General features: G+C 32.7%; 1 protein-coding gene across 4 annotated transcripts in view; it reads left to right on the top strand.

The window, feature by feature from the left end:
• LOC126741286 (probable G-protein coupled receptor No18) overlaps window positions 1-16,594 on the top strand; it is a 510,980-nt gene that overhangs the window by 194,213 nt on the left and 300,173 nt on the right. For all 4 annotated transcript variants that reach the window (XM_050447669.1, XM_050447671.1, XM_050447670.1 and 1 more), the window contains one exon: window positions 5,092-5,179. The gene's annotated coding sequence lies outside the window, so the exon portion shown is untranslated. The remainder of the gene's footprint in view (window positions 1-5,091; window positions 5,180-16,594) is intronic.

The following is a 16,594-nucleotide window of genomic DNA, read 5'->3' on the forward strand; positions in this document are numbered from 1 at the left end:
CTGTTCTTAACTCAAGGCCAATTAGTCCTATGAGTAGCGACCCTAGTGACCTTACCGCCCTTACTCCTGGCCATTTTTTGTGCTTAGAGCCTTTGACTGCCCTCCCAGATCCCGATTTATCAAATATTAATATCAATCGACTAGATAGATGGCAACTATTGGTACGTTTACATAATGATTTTTGGAAACGTTGGAAATCGGAGTATCTCCATACTCTCCAACAACGAGCTAAATGGCATACGAAAACGGATTCTGTTAAAGAAGGTACCTTGGTGCTAATTAAGGAGGAAAATGCGTTACCACTTAATTGGCAGCTCGGTCGTATAATGGAACTTATTCCCGGGCCCGATAAAATTGTTAGAGTGGCTATTGTTAAGACGGCTAAGGGTGTCTACAAACGACCCTTGGTTAAGTTGTGTCCTTTACCAATACCCATTTAAATTCAATGAAATGCTGGGGCATTTCATGGGGGTGGGAATGGTTTGCTTCCATACATCTTTTTATTTTATTTATTTTTTTTTAATATTTTTTGGATAGCTGGATAAGGTCTATACTTTCTGGTATCTGCAGTGGGTAATTTGCAATTGAATCGGAATATTTTATTTTGTTTTATATACTGTTTATTCACATACTTAATATTTTTTTGGTAATACTTTATGCTCGACAAACTTTATTTGTCCATTTTTTTTCCCGATATTTCCTTTCTGCTTCCTTGTATTTTCCTCATTCTTATCCAATTGCCCTGGTACCTACGCTAAAGTGAGAAGAATGTTAGAAAAAAGTACCTAGGAGAAAAAGGTAAACGAGCAGTAGCAAGAATTAACGCGCACGCGAGACTTGAGATACGGCTTTACGGCTTCTAATTTACTGTGCCAAGGGTTCGACCTATTTTACCCTTATTTGTGCTAAATTATGGGTAAGTCGAGCTTTGTTAATATCTAACTACTTCACATTTACCGCCCAATATAAATACTGAGGACTGAGTCAGGGTATAAAGAAAAATTGAACTAATAACTAAAATCAGCTTCCCTTATCAAATACAGTCCACTTAAAAACCATCTAATCAAGAATAAATCAGTACCTTCGTATCGTTTATGGATAGGGCAGTTTGGCGGGGAACAAGAAATAGGCAGTTTTTTACATCTAGTAGTAATTTTTACGACTGTAATTACCAGAGTAGGGTAGTTTGATGGGTACAGCTTTTGCGATAAAAATTATATTATACTTTCTAATATTTTAGTTTTTAAATTTTCAGTAATTACAAGTTCGTTAGGAAAAAATTATTAATATAATATATATATATGTTTTTTATTTTAGTTGCTTTCGCGCAGTATTTTAATTATTAAAGAAAAGCCACAATCTGTTAAAATTTTAAAGCCTCCTTTACGACTTGAAAAGTGAAATTAAGCAATTTTCTTAACGTTAATCATACCCAACAATTTAACTTTAATAAAAGCCAAATTTACTGGTATTTTCTAATAATTTCCAAATTAACTAGGGACTGGAGAAAATCAGTATAGATTACACGTAAGATCTATTATAAATCGTTCCACACATGAGAACGTACGCTAGTAATCAACCAATGTTTTATGCACTACTTTCCAGTTAAAACGTCTAAGTACGTTTTATTTCCTATTTTCTTCTAAGCCTGCACGGTCCTTCCTTTTACTCGTTTTTCCAACGTTAATTGCGTTACAAGGACCCGGCTTTGAAATGCACAAAATGGGGCGGTTCTCGATTTGGTCAGACGGGAGTAAAGCTTTAAAAGAGATGATTTTATTTGGCGGTTACGCTTCTCTGTTTCCGGGCAGTTTTTTTTTCACGAGGATCTAACAGAATTTTACTTAATGTAAGTATTTTTTTTTACTCAGGAATGTTTGAGTTAAAATTCGTTAAAAAACTTTAAACATTCCCAGTTCAATTTATTCGGTAACTATCTGGAACAATTCTCTTACGATTTTAAATTAAATATTTGATTTCCCTTGTCGATAGATTTTAGCGAATGCAAACTTCAATAGAATTTGTTTCTATGTGAATATAACGTTTCTGTTTGCTCTTAAATTCAAATATCGATTTAAGGAGATAAAATGTTTTACTGGAGAAGTTAGGAGTATTTTAAGAGGTGGAATTTTTGTGCCTTAGTATAGAATTTTATATAAACTATTTTTCCTATAAGTGACGTAATACCCAATAAAATAAGTAGCCAGTTTCAGTCTAATTAAAATGGTGGGTAATTACATTATAAAATTAATAAAACATTCCTTAATAAGGGCAATGGAATCAATTATCATTTAATTCATTTAGTTTTTCCAACGACAGTTTTATTAGAATTTATTAGGGACGAAAATGGAATAAAGAAAAATATGATATTTTGACCTTTGTCTCTATTTATATATTTAAGGGTGGTAAGAAAAATGTAAAACTTTGTGTAGTTTTTGATGGAAGCGCAAAAACTTACAAAAGAAAGTATATAAATGATTGTTTGTTTGTAGGACAAAGGCTAAAAAAATATATTGTTTTGATTTTATTAAAATTTATATTGTGCAAATATGTCTTTATCGCAGATATACGGCAAATATACTGTCAAATCTATGGACAATCCTTGTTCATAACGATCATCGTGATTTTCAAAAAAATTGATGGCAATTCTCAGTTTGTGAGAATAGATTGAATTCGCTTAAATGCCTGAAAAAAATCAATTTTTCCTTCCAGGAAAGTAAACCGGAAACTATTACTTTAATAATGAATCCTCGCGGAACTCTGTTATTTAAGATTATGACATCAGTTAAACTGTTATCAAGTCTAACAACTTGGAATCTTTTGGATAAAAAAATTTTAGCGACTCATCTAAAAAACCATAAGATTTTAGTTTGTTTATTATAAACTTATGATCAAGGATGTCAAAAGCCTTGCTGTAATCAAGGAACACAAGTTCTGTAGTTTCATCCTTATCTGCACGTTCTGCAATATCATCCAGTGTACCCAATAAAACGCCATATGAAGTACATAAACGTATATGAAGTCATGGCAAAACTTTTTTGAAAACCTGATTGAGATGCACTGAGCAAGTCTTTCTCATTAAAGTATTTTACCACACTAGGAAAACATCCCTGATCAACACAAGCAATAAAGAATATAGTCCTATTATAGTTCTATTATAGTCCTAATTCCCAAAGTATAAAATCTTTTATACTTTGATCAACCAATCAACCAGTATTCTCCAAAATTCTTGAGAAGCTTGTAGCTGAACAACTCACTTCCATTTCTGGTAGGAGTTATATTCGACCCGCAAGATAGTCTGGTTTTCCCAAGAATCACAGCACAACTTCAGATATCTAATGACACTTTTAGGGCTTGAAATGTTAACTTATGTACTTGCCTTATTCCTTTAGATTTTAGTAAAACGTTCGATACCATAGAACATCAACGCTTATTAACTAAATCAAAATAATTATCGTCTTCAGGATGCGGCTCTACGATTCTTTAGAAGTCATCTTATTGGTAGAAAACAAAGTTTAGTATACAATGGCTTAAACTTTAAAGTAAAAATAATTAATCAAGGTGCCCCGAGGTCCTTTTCTGCTGTGTATATAAACAGCAAACTTTCTTAAGTTTCTGCAACATTTAAAGAGACATCAAATTGCGGATGATACAGAAGTCTATTACTGTTTCTAATATTCCATCCTAATTATATATATTTGGCATATAGAGACGTTAACATTAATTAACAAATCATCAGTTGAATGAAACAAATAGACAGTTGCAAGAATTTGGGTCTTTATGTCGACTCAGATCTAAGATTCCCGAGTCATATATCATCAGTTATACAAAAAAGTTTTTGATCAATTTTACAGAAAACTTAGATTGTTGTATATGCACAGCGAATCCTTTGATATAACAACTAGGTTTATTTTCTGTGACACATTAGTACTAGGCCACTAGAATTGATGTGATTATTTGTCTTTGCAGAAAATTCAAAATGTATATGAGATTTAGTTATGGTGTTCATAAATTTGAATTATATATCACCACATCTAAAAGAAGAAGGTTCATTTTTCACATTTCATTTGTCTCACAACAACCATGATCTTAGTATAAGAGAAAGATATCAGTTACGTATTTTGTGTTTGATCTTTAAAGTCAGACAAGGTCATTGCCACAACTTAAGACTCTTTCTTATTTCCATGCTGTAGATTTGTTGAGAACTCCTTATGATGGTCGGCACTGTATACAAAGACACAACAATGAATTCTTTAAAATATGTTTTAGCTATTCAGTAATCATGCATTTAATTCGCTGCCTTCTAGCACGACCAGAACTTTATTTTCATTTAGTTTCCATAGAAAGACTCAAGATTTCTTACTATCCCTTCGTATCAGTTAACTGGTACCAGTAAGATTAATTTAGTGAAAATTAAATTATACTTTATAATTGTTTTATATGCGAATAACCTACACAGTATTAAACATATGTTATTCCCATTGCATTGGGTAATTTATTGTGAATAATGTAATAGGGTGGTTGTATGAGCAGCTTCAGTTGAATGTTATCTAATCGTCTTGCACGTACCCAGAATAATAGCACTTTGGGCTATTTTGATTACATCACCAGACGAGCTTATTTGCAGCTGTTACAAAAGGGTGGATAGTTACTGTTCTTATTTGATGGATGGCTTTTAATTCATATGCCAAATCGATGTTTTTTGTAATTTTTTGTTCTTGCCTTTTTTATCGTCTTGTCTTCCGTGTTAATTATCTGATGTCAGTGTCAATTATCTGAGCAGTTCTCTCTACTAACCTGCTTTGATGTACTGAATAGTCTCTGGTTTGTCGTTGCAAAGTCTGCATCTAACGGTTGCTATATCTTATTTTAGTATATACTTACAATAGTTTTTTATTGTCATTAACTGATCCTCTATAGCTCCAATAAACCCCTTAGTCTCCATTCGTAGAAGGCTGTTGGTTTAGTATAATACTAAAAGATTAGCATCTACAATATCTGAGTGTAATGCAACTGCATATCTTTCATATAGGTGGTTTTGTTTCTACTCTATTTCTAGGTTTTTGTAATATTCTTTATTCTCTTTTTTAGGTAACATGTCCTCTGCGAGGTTTAGAGAAGTCAGTTGGTGATCTATGCATACAAGTGCTTAATGCAGTGGAAGTTAAACTGATTTAACGTAAGTATGCATATATCCTATTTTTTTTGCCTGACTCTCCTTTAAATTCCTTATACCTCTGCCTTATTAATATTAATATTATTATTATTATTATTATTATTATTATTATTATTATTATTATTATTATTATTATTATTATTATTATTATTATTATTATCATTATTATTATTATAGATTTTTGCCTTGCGGCAATCACACTCCCATTTTACGGGGAACATTCACTTATCCCAGATATCTAAGATATCAAAAGGATTAAGCTCTGAGGGGACCCTTTCCAGGTTGTCAGGCCCTGGATGGTGTTCGGTCTTCTGTACCCATGAACTTTCTGACGACCCGTGCTGTCCCCAGTAGCACCGCTTTTTGCATGTTTTTGTAGTGGTGCTCACTTAGGCCCAGTTGTTTGAGGTTCTCTACAAGGGTTTTTGGTATAAGTCCAGTTGACGAGATTATTATCGGTTTTGGTAATTGTTTGAACATGCTCCATCTCCCATTGCCGTCTGATTTGCCCTTCAAGATCTCGATATTTGATGATCTTTTCGTTGTATTTTCCTTGGAGGTTATTGTTATTAGGTATAGCAACGTCAATCAGCGTGATTCTCCTTAGACCAGATCTTATCCACCAGGATAAGATCTGGTCTATTGTTGACATATCTTTGGTCGGTGACAACAGTTCGGTCCCAGTACAATTTATACTCGCCATTTTCAAGAACTGGCTCTGGAGTATAATTGTAATATGGAACTTTGTCCGTCCTCAAGAGGTTCAGTTTAACCTCAAGTGGTGCAGTATTTTTCCACGCAGTCATGACGTGTCTTATACTTAGTTTGGGCAAATGTTTGACATCCTCCCGTTATGTGTTGGATGGATTCTGTCACTTGGCATCCATATCGACATTTGTCACTTTGTACTGAAGGATCCGAAATAATGCACTTCAAGTAGTTTCTAGTTGGAATAACTTGGTCTTGTATGGCCAAGAGGAAACCTTCCGTTTCAATAAATAGTTGTCCTGAAGTTAACCAGTAGTTCGACGCGTTGGTGTCGACATGTCCCTGGCTAACCTCGTTGACGTGTCTTCCGTGCAGTAGTTTTTGTGCCCATGATCGATGTTTTTCTTCATCAGTGACGTGGTGACTTTCGATTTCGCGATTCTTCAGTTTCAGAGGTGTAGAGTCATCGACCTCGCATATAGCACGGTGCAGAGCGGACGATCTAGCCTTTTCATGAAAGAAATTTCTCAGAACTGAAATTTGTCGGTCTAACTGTTTGCCAATATCTGCCAATCCTCTACCTCCCTGATGTCTTGGTAGCATAGTTCTTTCTGTGGCACTTTGAGGGTGATGTTTTTGAGCCTTAATCAATAATGTTTGTGCCTTCTGTTGCAAGTTCTGGATGTCCGTCTTGCTCCATCCCACAATTCCAAAGGAATATGTTAGTGCTGTACAGGCATACGTATTCAACGCCTTAAATAGAATCTTACTGTTGAGGCATGTTTTCACTATGTGCTTTACTCTTGTTGTAAACTCAGCAGTGAGTTTATCTTTTATTGTTCGGTGGTCTATTCGCGCTGCCTGCACCATTCCCAGGTATTTGTATGTATCACCCTCTTCCATGGCATCTATAGTTTGGCCATCCTGCATTTTGAAGGATCCCGGCTGCATCTTTCCTCGTACAATGTTGTTAATACGACACTTACCCAGCCCAAACCTCATTCCGATATTTGAAAACACTTCATATATTAAAGCAATTATCTGGTTACAAAATTGATTTTTTTTTACATTTTTTTTTCTTAATACATATTTATAATATTGCCTATTTCATAAACTTAATAAACACACAAGTCCAATATATGAATAAACTTCTAAGCAATGCTTATATTAGCATTGGTACCGAAGTTACATTTAAAAGAAATATGTTATTGTAATAATGTGGCCATAGAATTACATATTAGCAACTTTGTTAATAGTGTAAGGATTGCTTAACTATTCTAATAAATTTATAATAAGAAACTTCTTGTTTTATTTCATAAGACAGATCATTATAGGTTTGTGTCGCTGCGTTGATTGGGTTTCTAAGGGCAATGTTTGTTCTAGCACTACTTAGTCGAATATTGTTGTTTCTTAGATTATGTGCATGTATTTCACTAGAATAAACAATAGTGTAATTTGATTTTTGTAGCCTATTAATTATTTTAAATATTAATTTTGCGTGTTCTATTTTAAGTATGTGACTAATTGAGTGGATTTTCAATATTTCAAATATGTCCCCCGCATGCATAAAATAATCAAGATTAAATAAAATCTTGAGTACTTTACTCTGCAAAATTTCAACTCTTTGAAAATTGTACTTACAACAGGTTCCCCACACTGGAATTAGGTACCGCAAGTTTGAAAGAAAGTAAGCATTATATATTTTATATTTAGCTGCGTTACTTAAGAAGTGCTTACATTTATAAAATGCTCCTGTAAAGGGAATTATCTTACTTTTTAAGTAGTCAATATGAGCGTTCCAATTAAGATTCTCATCCAGTGTAAGTCCCAAATATTTTATATTATTTACATTTTCTAAAGTCGCACCATTTAGACATATTCTAACTTGATTTATTGTCTTATTTTTCTGTTTAAATAGGATATATTTGGTTTTGTCCAAATTTATTTTAAGATTATTTTGTAGTAACCATTGACTATATTTAGTTAGATCATCATTTACCCTATTAACCAATCTATCACAATCATTATCCGAATACAATAATACAGTATCGTCCGCAAATGTATAATATTGGGCGTCTAACCCTGCTACCCGTAAACTCAGAACATACAGTGAGTACAGTAATGGTCCCAACACTGACCCCTGAGGGACACCACAGTTAAATGTTAAGATATTACTTTCTTTATTATTTACATGTACATATTGTCTTCTATTAAATAAGTATGACCCAATCAAAGACAGTGCAGATCCCCGAAAACCCATTTCTTCCAGCTTTTTTAATAATATGTCATGATTAACTACGTCAAATGCCTTTCTTAAATCGACAAAAACTGCTATGACAATTTTGCCTTGATCTAAATTAGCTGACACATAATTAAGAGGATCTATAGTAGCACTTAAAGTGCTGCTGTTTTTAAGAAACCCATATTGGTATAAATCGTATGAGATATATTTTTCTATAAATGACATCATCCGCCTCTTAATCACTGTTTCGATAATTTTTGAAAAGACACTTATTATAGATATAGGCCTGTAGTTATTTAATTGGGTTTTAGGACCAGATTTATGAATTGGACATACTTTAGATATTTTGAGGTCAGGAGGAAATTCGCCTATGTTGAATGCATTATTTATAAGTATGACTAGTATATTTAATATGTACTCTTTTATATTAGTTAGATCAAGTATTGTAATTTTATCATGGCCCGGAGCCGCATTTCGTTTTAGGCTTAATATTATGTTGCTTATTTCATTACTGTCTGTCGGCTCAAAAAATATACTATTATCACATTTAATCTCCTTAAAATCTTGTTTTAATATATTTTTTGTATCAGTCCGCATGTCCTCGATTATGGTGATTACCTCCGTAAAATATTTGTTCAAACTGTCTGCAATTTTTTTTATCATCATTTTCTAATAGACCATTAATTTCGATTTGGTTTATATTGCTTTTAGTAGAATTATTATTTAAAAACAGATTTATTGTATCCCACTGTTTTCTTGTATTTTTCTGCTGCTTGGGCCCATTTGTTTTTAAAGCACGCATTTTTTTAATGCTTTTATTTTATTATTTAGTGAATTTTTTAACCTTGTAAAATTTAATTTGAAGTTACTATTTTCTGGAGCTTTTTTATATTTCTTATACGCCAATTCTTTTTCTTTAATTAAAATTAATAAGTCTGGTGTTATCCAATCATTGTTTTGTCGACATTTAATTTTTTTATTAATTGTTGATTTTATTTTACAATTGCTAATTACGTTAATTAAATTTTGAAATGAATCTATATTTTCTTCTATTAGGTTATCTTGGAGTTTTTGTTTAAATTTTTGTATATTTAGTACGGGACGTTGAACAAATATTCCAGGCTTGAATTTCCTTATATTTGCGCTTATTTCTAAACAAATTTTTCTATGATCAGATAAAGAAGTATCTTCTACACTAATATCACATTCATTTTTTTTGTTAGTAGTACAAATTACATGATCTATTATTGTTCTACTTTGTGAGACTCGAGTGGCGCTGGCAGGACTAATCTCATTGACAAAACAAAAATTATTTAATGCAACCATATTTTTATAGTCTTTAGTAATTATAGAGTCTTGATCTAAAAGATTAATATTAAAGTCACCTAAAATAATATGATTAGACCTATATTTACTTATCACAGATTCCAGCTTATCTAGGAACTCATTTGGTGAATACTATGGAGGTCTATAGATTGCACTCAGTTTAAGTTTATCTAGTTCTATACACACCCAGTTATAGGGTTCTGTTTGATCACTGCAGTCTATTTTGTTAAAATGCACTGTATTCTTAATGTAAATGCTCGCGCCCCCGCCCCTAGAGTCCCTGCAGGAATGAACTGCCTGATATCCATCGATATTATAAAAATGTGTTTCATTTGGATATAACCATGTTTCTACAAGAACAATGATATCGCTTGATATGCTTTTTATGCTGGCTTGGAATTCATCAAACTTATTTCGGAGACTTTGGATATTATGATAAATTATGTTAAGTTTATTTTGAGGTATAATTAGTTTTTTAAGTCGTTGGAGTCCTGCAATAGTTCAACCTTAGTATTATCATCTTTACGCAGCATAATTTTCCCATCATTAATCCATAAGTACTTGTAGTTGTTTTCTTGTTTAAATCGTTTAGCACTTTTAAAAAGATCCAGATTAAATTTGGTCAAATCATGGTTTATGTAAATTGTTTCGCGTTTATCAGTATATCGTTCTAAATCATGTGTTGTTAATGTTTTGGTTTTCTTAGCTGTCATCCACTTTTTCTTATCTTCTCCTGTTCTAAAACTAACTCTTATTGGTGATGATTTGTTGTCTTTTGAAAAACCCAACCTATAAATTTTATTTATACTGTTGGGAACTTGTGGGACATTTAATGCAGATGCTAATTTGTCGACAATTTCCTCTAGTTTCTCATTTTCCTTATATGGTATTCCTTGAATGATAACATTATTATTTAACTCTTGCTGTTCTTTATTATTTAATTGTTTTTTGATACTTTGAATTTCCTCCTTAAGCTCATTATTTATTTTTATTTGCTCCTCATACTTTTGAAATAGCTTGTTATATTTTCCATCCATTTCGTTTAGTTTCGACATAATATCTGCAATCGTGTATTCATCTTTCTTATTATCCTGCTTTTTATCTTTACATTTTTCACATTTCCATCCAGAATTTACATTTTTTTCATAGCGCATATAGGTTGTTTTAGTCATATTAAGACATGTTCTGTGATACCAAATTTCACAGACATCGCAGCAAAGAGCCTGTTCATTTTCTGCAACTTTTTTTTTACAAACGCCACAGTTCTCCGACATCACCTACGCGGTCTACAAATAACCTTTCCTATCAGGAATATTTTATTGTTCCGTCCGGCAACGTTGCGCCTCGAGAGCAATTATTTATAAACAATAGTCCACACAACTTCAAAATTATTACTAAAATTTGTAAGTTACCTTTATACACACGTTGTCTATAAACACTAAATCATCAATACACACAAGTTACACAATTTTCTAAGCCGTTTCCTCCGGATATTTCACAACTTTTGGAACTAAAGTAAACAGTACCTCACACCATGTTGCCACATATACCAGCAGAAAATTCCTCCACGATGTTCAGCATCTGATACGGTTGATAACTAGTAGCACCCATTAGCTTTAGATCGTCCATATAGAGCAAATGATTGACTCTTGCGATTTTTTATTATCATTATTATTATTATTATGATTATTATTATTATTATTATTATTATTATTATTATTATTATTATTATTTCTATTATTATTATTATTATTATTATTATTATTATTATTATTATTATTATTATTATTATTATTATTATTATTATTATTATTATTATTATTATTATTATTAATATTAATATTATTATTTGTCATTATTTCAGCCATAAGTCTTTCCTTCAAAGGGGATACCTACTTTCTGAGAATAGTCCACACCCTTAGCCTTGTCTTGTACTTGGAATTATTTCGACCGTGTGTTCTAAAGTACATTGTAGAATTGTGATAAAGTATTTTTTAGCTCGCTCTATTAGTGGGATATTGGATAAAGTTGACTATTTTCTGGCTTCATTGGCCAAATGGTCGGCTCTATCATTACCATAATATATATTAGTTTGATTGAGTATCCACGCTAGTTGGATCTACGGATTGCTGACAAGCCCACTTCGAACTATTAATTCAAGGAGAGGTTTAAGGCTACTCTGTATGTGAGAGTATCCTATCCTTGCATTTAGTATTACTGTTTCGCAAACAATAACACAATCGACTGTCAAAAGGTGGGTTGAGCCAATCAGAGTGAGATACACCTCTGACCAACAGCGCCAATATGGCTTTTCTGAAACTAGTTATAGTTCATTGTTCGATACGTACGTTTAGAATACAGATCAGTCTCCTTGCGGTAGTCGCCTTATTTTAAGTCCTAACTGCTACTGACAATAGGAACAATTGATGATTTTTTGAAATGCTCTTTTAGAATCCGAGAATATTGACAGCCGCTTGTGTGTGTGAGGTATCTATTCAGTCTAGGCCCACAATTCAGCCGAACATATAGAATGTCCCTTTGGAGTAATTTTTATATGCCACCCAATATTTCACAATAAACTCTCACTCCTACGGATCCGTCAGCTGTAAAAAAACCTAAAAGCCTGGTTCCATCTTCTTCTTGCTCGTTTAATAATCCCTTTTTTGTTTTTGGAGTCTTTGTCAAGATTTATTATGTGAAACTAATGTTCGTTTAATTGGATTTCTAGTCTACGACGAAAGAGTGATATTATTTGAGAATATTTGGTGTGTGGTAGATATCTACTTATAAGTTATTTCTCCACTAATGGACGGCACTCTTAATTTTGACACCAACCAAGAACTTCTATATTTGAAGGCATTTCTGCTACTTTGCTGAGTGATATATTAGTGGGAATTAACTTTATCATTTCCAAGGTAATTCTCCGAGCATGAATTTGTCTACGATTTTTTTCAGGTTTATTTGTAAGCACTGCCAAGTAAGGTCGATGCGTCATCTAGATGGAAACTGACCTGCACCTCAACAAATTTTGGCAAGGCAACTCATAATGTTTATGTCTTTAGGTTTTTTTTGCAGATGTAAGATATGTGATAATTTCATGATAAGTATTTATCCATAATGGCACCTAAATTTTAGAATCCTTTTTTTTTTCTATATTCAACAAAAGGAAAAATTAAGCAAACTTACAAGCTGAGGCTACGACATATAATTCACGTATTTAACATTTCTGAATTCCTATCGCTCGCCGTTAATTAGTAAAAGGGTAAAAGCGCCCCTTCTCTTTCTATAGCTGAAGAGAATTGCTGCAGATTTGGTTGCATGATAAGATTAGTAAGAGATATGTTGAGTTTTCTAACCAAGACTTGACTGACGACACGGGTTTTCTCCTGTAATAAATATGAATAGTTCTGAATGAATCAGAGGTGACAACGATGATCCCAGTGATAAATTTGTATTGATTTCTTGTTGACCAATTAGCGTAACTGTTATGGGGTATCTATGGACGATGGATCTGTTTGAGACATAGGATCGCTAGGTCTTGGGTCTTGGTATTTGAAGCTTATGCATCTTTCTGAAGAAAACTGCGGCTCGGTCCTATGTTGCTCTTATGTCTAAAAGTGGGGTACTTTCTGTCTTTATTTTAGAGTATGCAAATATGAAGCATTTTATATTGCCCTTCCTCTCCTTGAAACCCATCTGGTAGGGAACTAGGGTCTCTCTCGACTTTCCAGGTCCCACTGTATGCGATTTTATTATTGATTTATATTTTATGACGATTATTGTCTCGAGTGTTTTAAGTATACAGATGAATTGTCGAGATAAGAGTTCTTATTTGGTTAGAAATAATGTCCTGAAAACGTAACAATAAAACATTAAATAAATTAAATAAGCGATCTTCTGTGACAGTGGTTAGACAACCAAAATTAATCTTAAAAGAGCTCTAAATTATAATCAAAGATTTTGTGACTTTTTAAATACTGTAAATAGATATACAGAAAATTGTATACTATTTGCTAACATTTGCGATAGTTTAGGTAAAAAGTTAAAAACTTATATTGTCTCTCGTTTGTTGTCTAATTTAGTAAATCAGGAACCTTCAAGCCATAAAATAAACAAAACCATAATTCAAGTAAAAACAACAAATAACTTGCAGGTAGTGTAGTAGTAGTATCTGTAGTAGTAAGTATCTGATTTTGTAAATGTATTGAATGATGATAGTGTGCTTTTAACTACAGATGTTCGAAAAGGCGTTGAAATTTCTCCTATTATAAATAATATAAATTTTCAAGAAATAAAAAAATTGAAAGAAATAATATAGCAAAAAAATAATTATTTTCATCCTTTTGAACAAAAGTACCCCCTAACTAGATATTCTTTGGTACATCTTAATATCCAGTCTATAAGAAAAAAAATGGATGAACTGATAATCTTGGAAGGGCTTAAATATCCAGGTTTTGTTTTATTATGTGAACACTGGATAAAACCTGATGAAGTTGTAAATTTAGAGAATTATGTTGTTATTGATAAGTCTTGTCGTTCAAATATGTTGCATGGAGTTTGATTATTTAGCTGATGACAGGGTATTTGAATTGTCAATTATATATAGTAGCTCTATTAATCTGTATGTTATATGTTTATATAGAGCTCCTGCTGCCGCTGTAGGTGACTTTTTATTTAGACTAGAAGTGTTATTGTCTGGTTTAAATGTTTTTTCGAAAGTAATTTTGTGCGGAGATTTTAATATTTACTGGTCAAATCTGTCTAATAATTTTACAAACCAATTGACTTACCTTCTAAAGTCTTATAGTTTAAATGTTGTAGTTAATAATCTAACTAGAATAACTCTACCACTCAAATTGACTATGTATGCACCAACATAGATGCAAATGATTTTAATTGTAATGTTATAAATTCAGGGCTCTCTGACCATGAGGCTGTTGCATGTGATTTTTGCATAGGTCACAAGAGTCAAATGAGGGGAAAGAGAAGGGGCAGAATTTATAGCAAAAAAAACTATACTAGCTTCTTGCAATTGGGTAGATCAGAGGATTGGCAGCGCGTTTTGTCTACGGCAAGCCCTTTAGAGTCATTTCGCGCAATTATTTGTGAAAATTTTAATAAATGTTTTCCGATAAAAACCTTAAAAACGAAAACAAAAAAAAATTGGATTACCAAGTGTCTTAAGGTGTCTGCTAGAAATCTTAGATCACTGCACTATATTCGGAAATTTTATATAAATAACATTGCTTTTATTAACTATTTTAACAAATATAGAACACTGTACAGACTAACAATTAAGACTGCAAAGTATAAAACAACAAAAATACTTTAAAAGTCGCTTAGGTAATACAAATAATGTTCAGGGGGAGGCTTGGAAGATAGTAAATGAACTAAGAGGTAAACGGGGCAATATTGTAAAGGTAAATATTGAACCTGATAGGCTGAATAACTTCTACTGTACCATAGGAGGTAACATAGCAAGTCAAATTCAGGGTTTTTCCACCTGTGAACAGTTTTTTGAGTATAGAGCTGGACCAGATTCTTTCTTCTTTTTGCCAACTGATCTATTTGAGCTTAAGTCTACTCTAAAGGAGATAAAGAAGAAAAATACGTCTGGCTATGATAAACTTAATGTACGGTTATTTTTCAATTTACCTGATTCGGCACTGGAGGTACTTGTATCTGCAATTAATCAGTCTTTCAATAATGGCCAATTTCCCAATTGTCTTAAAGTAGCCAGAATCATGCCTTTGTTTAAGGGGGAAGCTTCAGAATCACCCTCTTCTTACAGACCAATAGCATTGCTTTCCACCCTCTCAAAAATCATCGAGAAATTGGTTAAAAAGCGACTTATGTCATATTTAGCTGAAAAGCAAATTATAAGATCGGAGCAATTTGGGTTTCAAAGTGCCAAGGGAACATCAGATGCAATCTTTTCATTCCTTGAGTTCTTATTTTTGAGCTTGAACAGTGGTGATATTGCTGCAGCAGTGTTTCGTTAACCAAAGTATTTGACTGTGTTAGTCACGAAGTACTGCTGTGGAAGCTTGTGCGGTATGGATTCAGAGGTCTGGCTCTTCAGTGGTTTGGGTCTTATTTGCATACTAGAATGCAGAGTGTTTCTGTGGATGGTGCCCTTTCAAGGGAGCGGCTTGTGACTCATGGTGTTCCTCAGGGTTCAGTTCTTGGGCCACTTCTATTCCTCATTTATAATAATGACATGGCAAATCTTAGGATCTCAGGTAAATTCATTCAGTTTGCGGATGATTCAACAATTTTATGGCATGACACGAGTGCGATGAATCTAAATACCACAGTTAACAGAGATATTGTTGAAATCAAGAAATGATGTGATTCCAACAAACTGTGTTTAAATATTTCAAAAACTAGTGTTATGAATTTTAAATGCAATTTAAATAATGTGTTTTTGGAGAATCACATTCTAAACAACTTAGACGAAAATAAATTTTTAGGTTTATTTATTGATAATAAACTAAAACTTGAGGGCCATATCACGCAAATGTGTAGAAAAATATCAGCAAATTGTTATACTTTTAAAGTGATCGCAGGGAGGTTGATTTTGACATGGCGAGAAATATTTATTTTTCTTTAATTGAGTCCCATTTAAGGTATGGTCTGGGGAGTATGCACACATTTCTTATTTAATAGTGTTTTTGTTTTGCAAAAGAGAGCGATCCGACGTCTGTGTAATATGAGTATGAGAGAGTCTTGCAAACAGCTATTTATCACTCAAAAAATCCTAACCTTTCCTGCCTTATTTATATTGGAATCTGTTTGCCTCGTTCATAAGAAATTTAGAAATGTGAACGCAGCTAATAGGCATGAATATAGCAGTCGCCGAGCTAATGATGTGCTCTTGCCTATGCCTACAAGTTCACTAATCAAAAGAACTTTTATATTTGATGGTAGAAAACTCTTTAATCATCTTTCTGCAGATTTGAAAGATATAGGCAGCTGAAAACTTTTTAGAAAACGTGTTAAAAACTCTTAGTTGCAAAGGGCTATTATGAAATAAATGAATTTTTGTCGGATAAATTTTAGTCATTTTTACCTTTTCTTGCAGGACTTTAGGTATATTCTTTATATTTTTTACACCATATTATTTCGCCTAATTTATTTCT

The sequence above is a fragment of the Anthonomus grandis genome, chromosome 10, assembly GCF_022605725.1.
Source record: "Anthonomus grandis grandis chromosome 10, icAntGran1.3, whole genome shotgun sequence".
In the NCBI taxonomy this organism is placed as follows: Eukaryota; Metazoa; Arthropoda; class Insecta; order Coleoptera; family Curculionidae; genus Anthonomus; species Anthonomus grandis.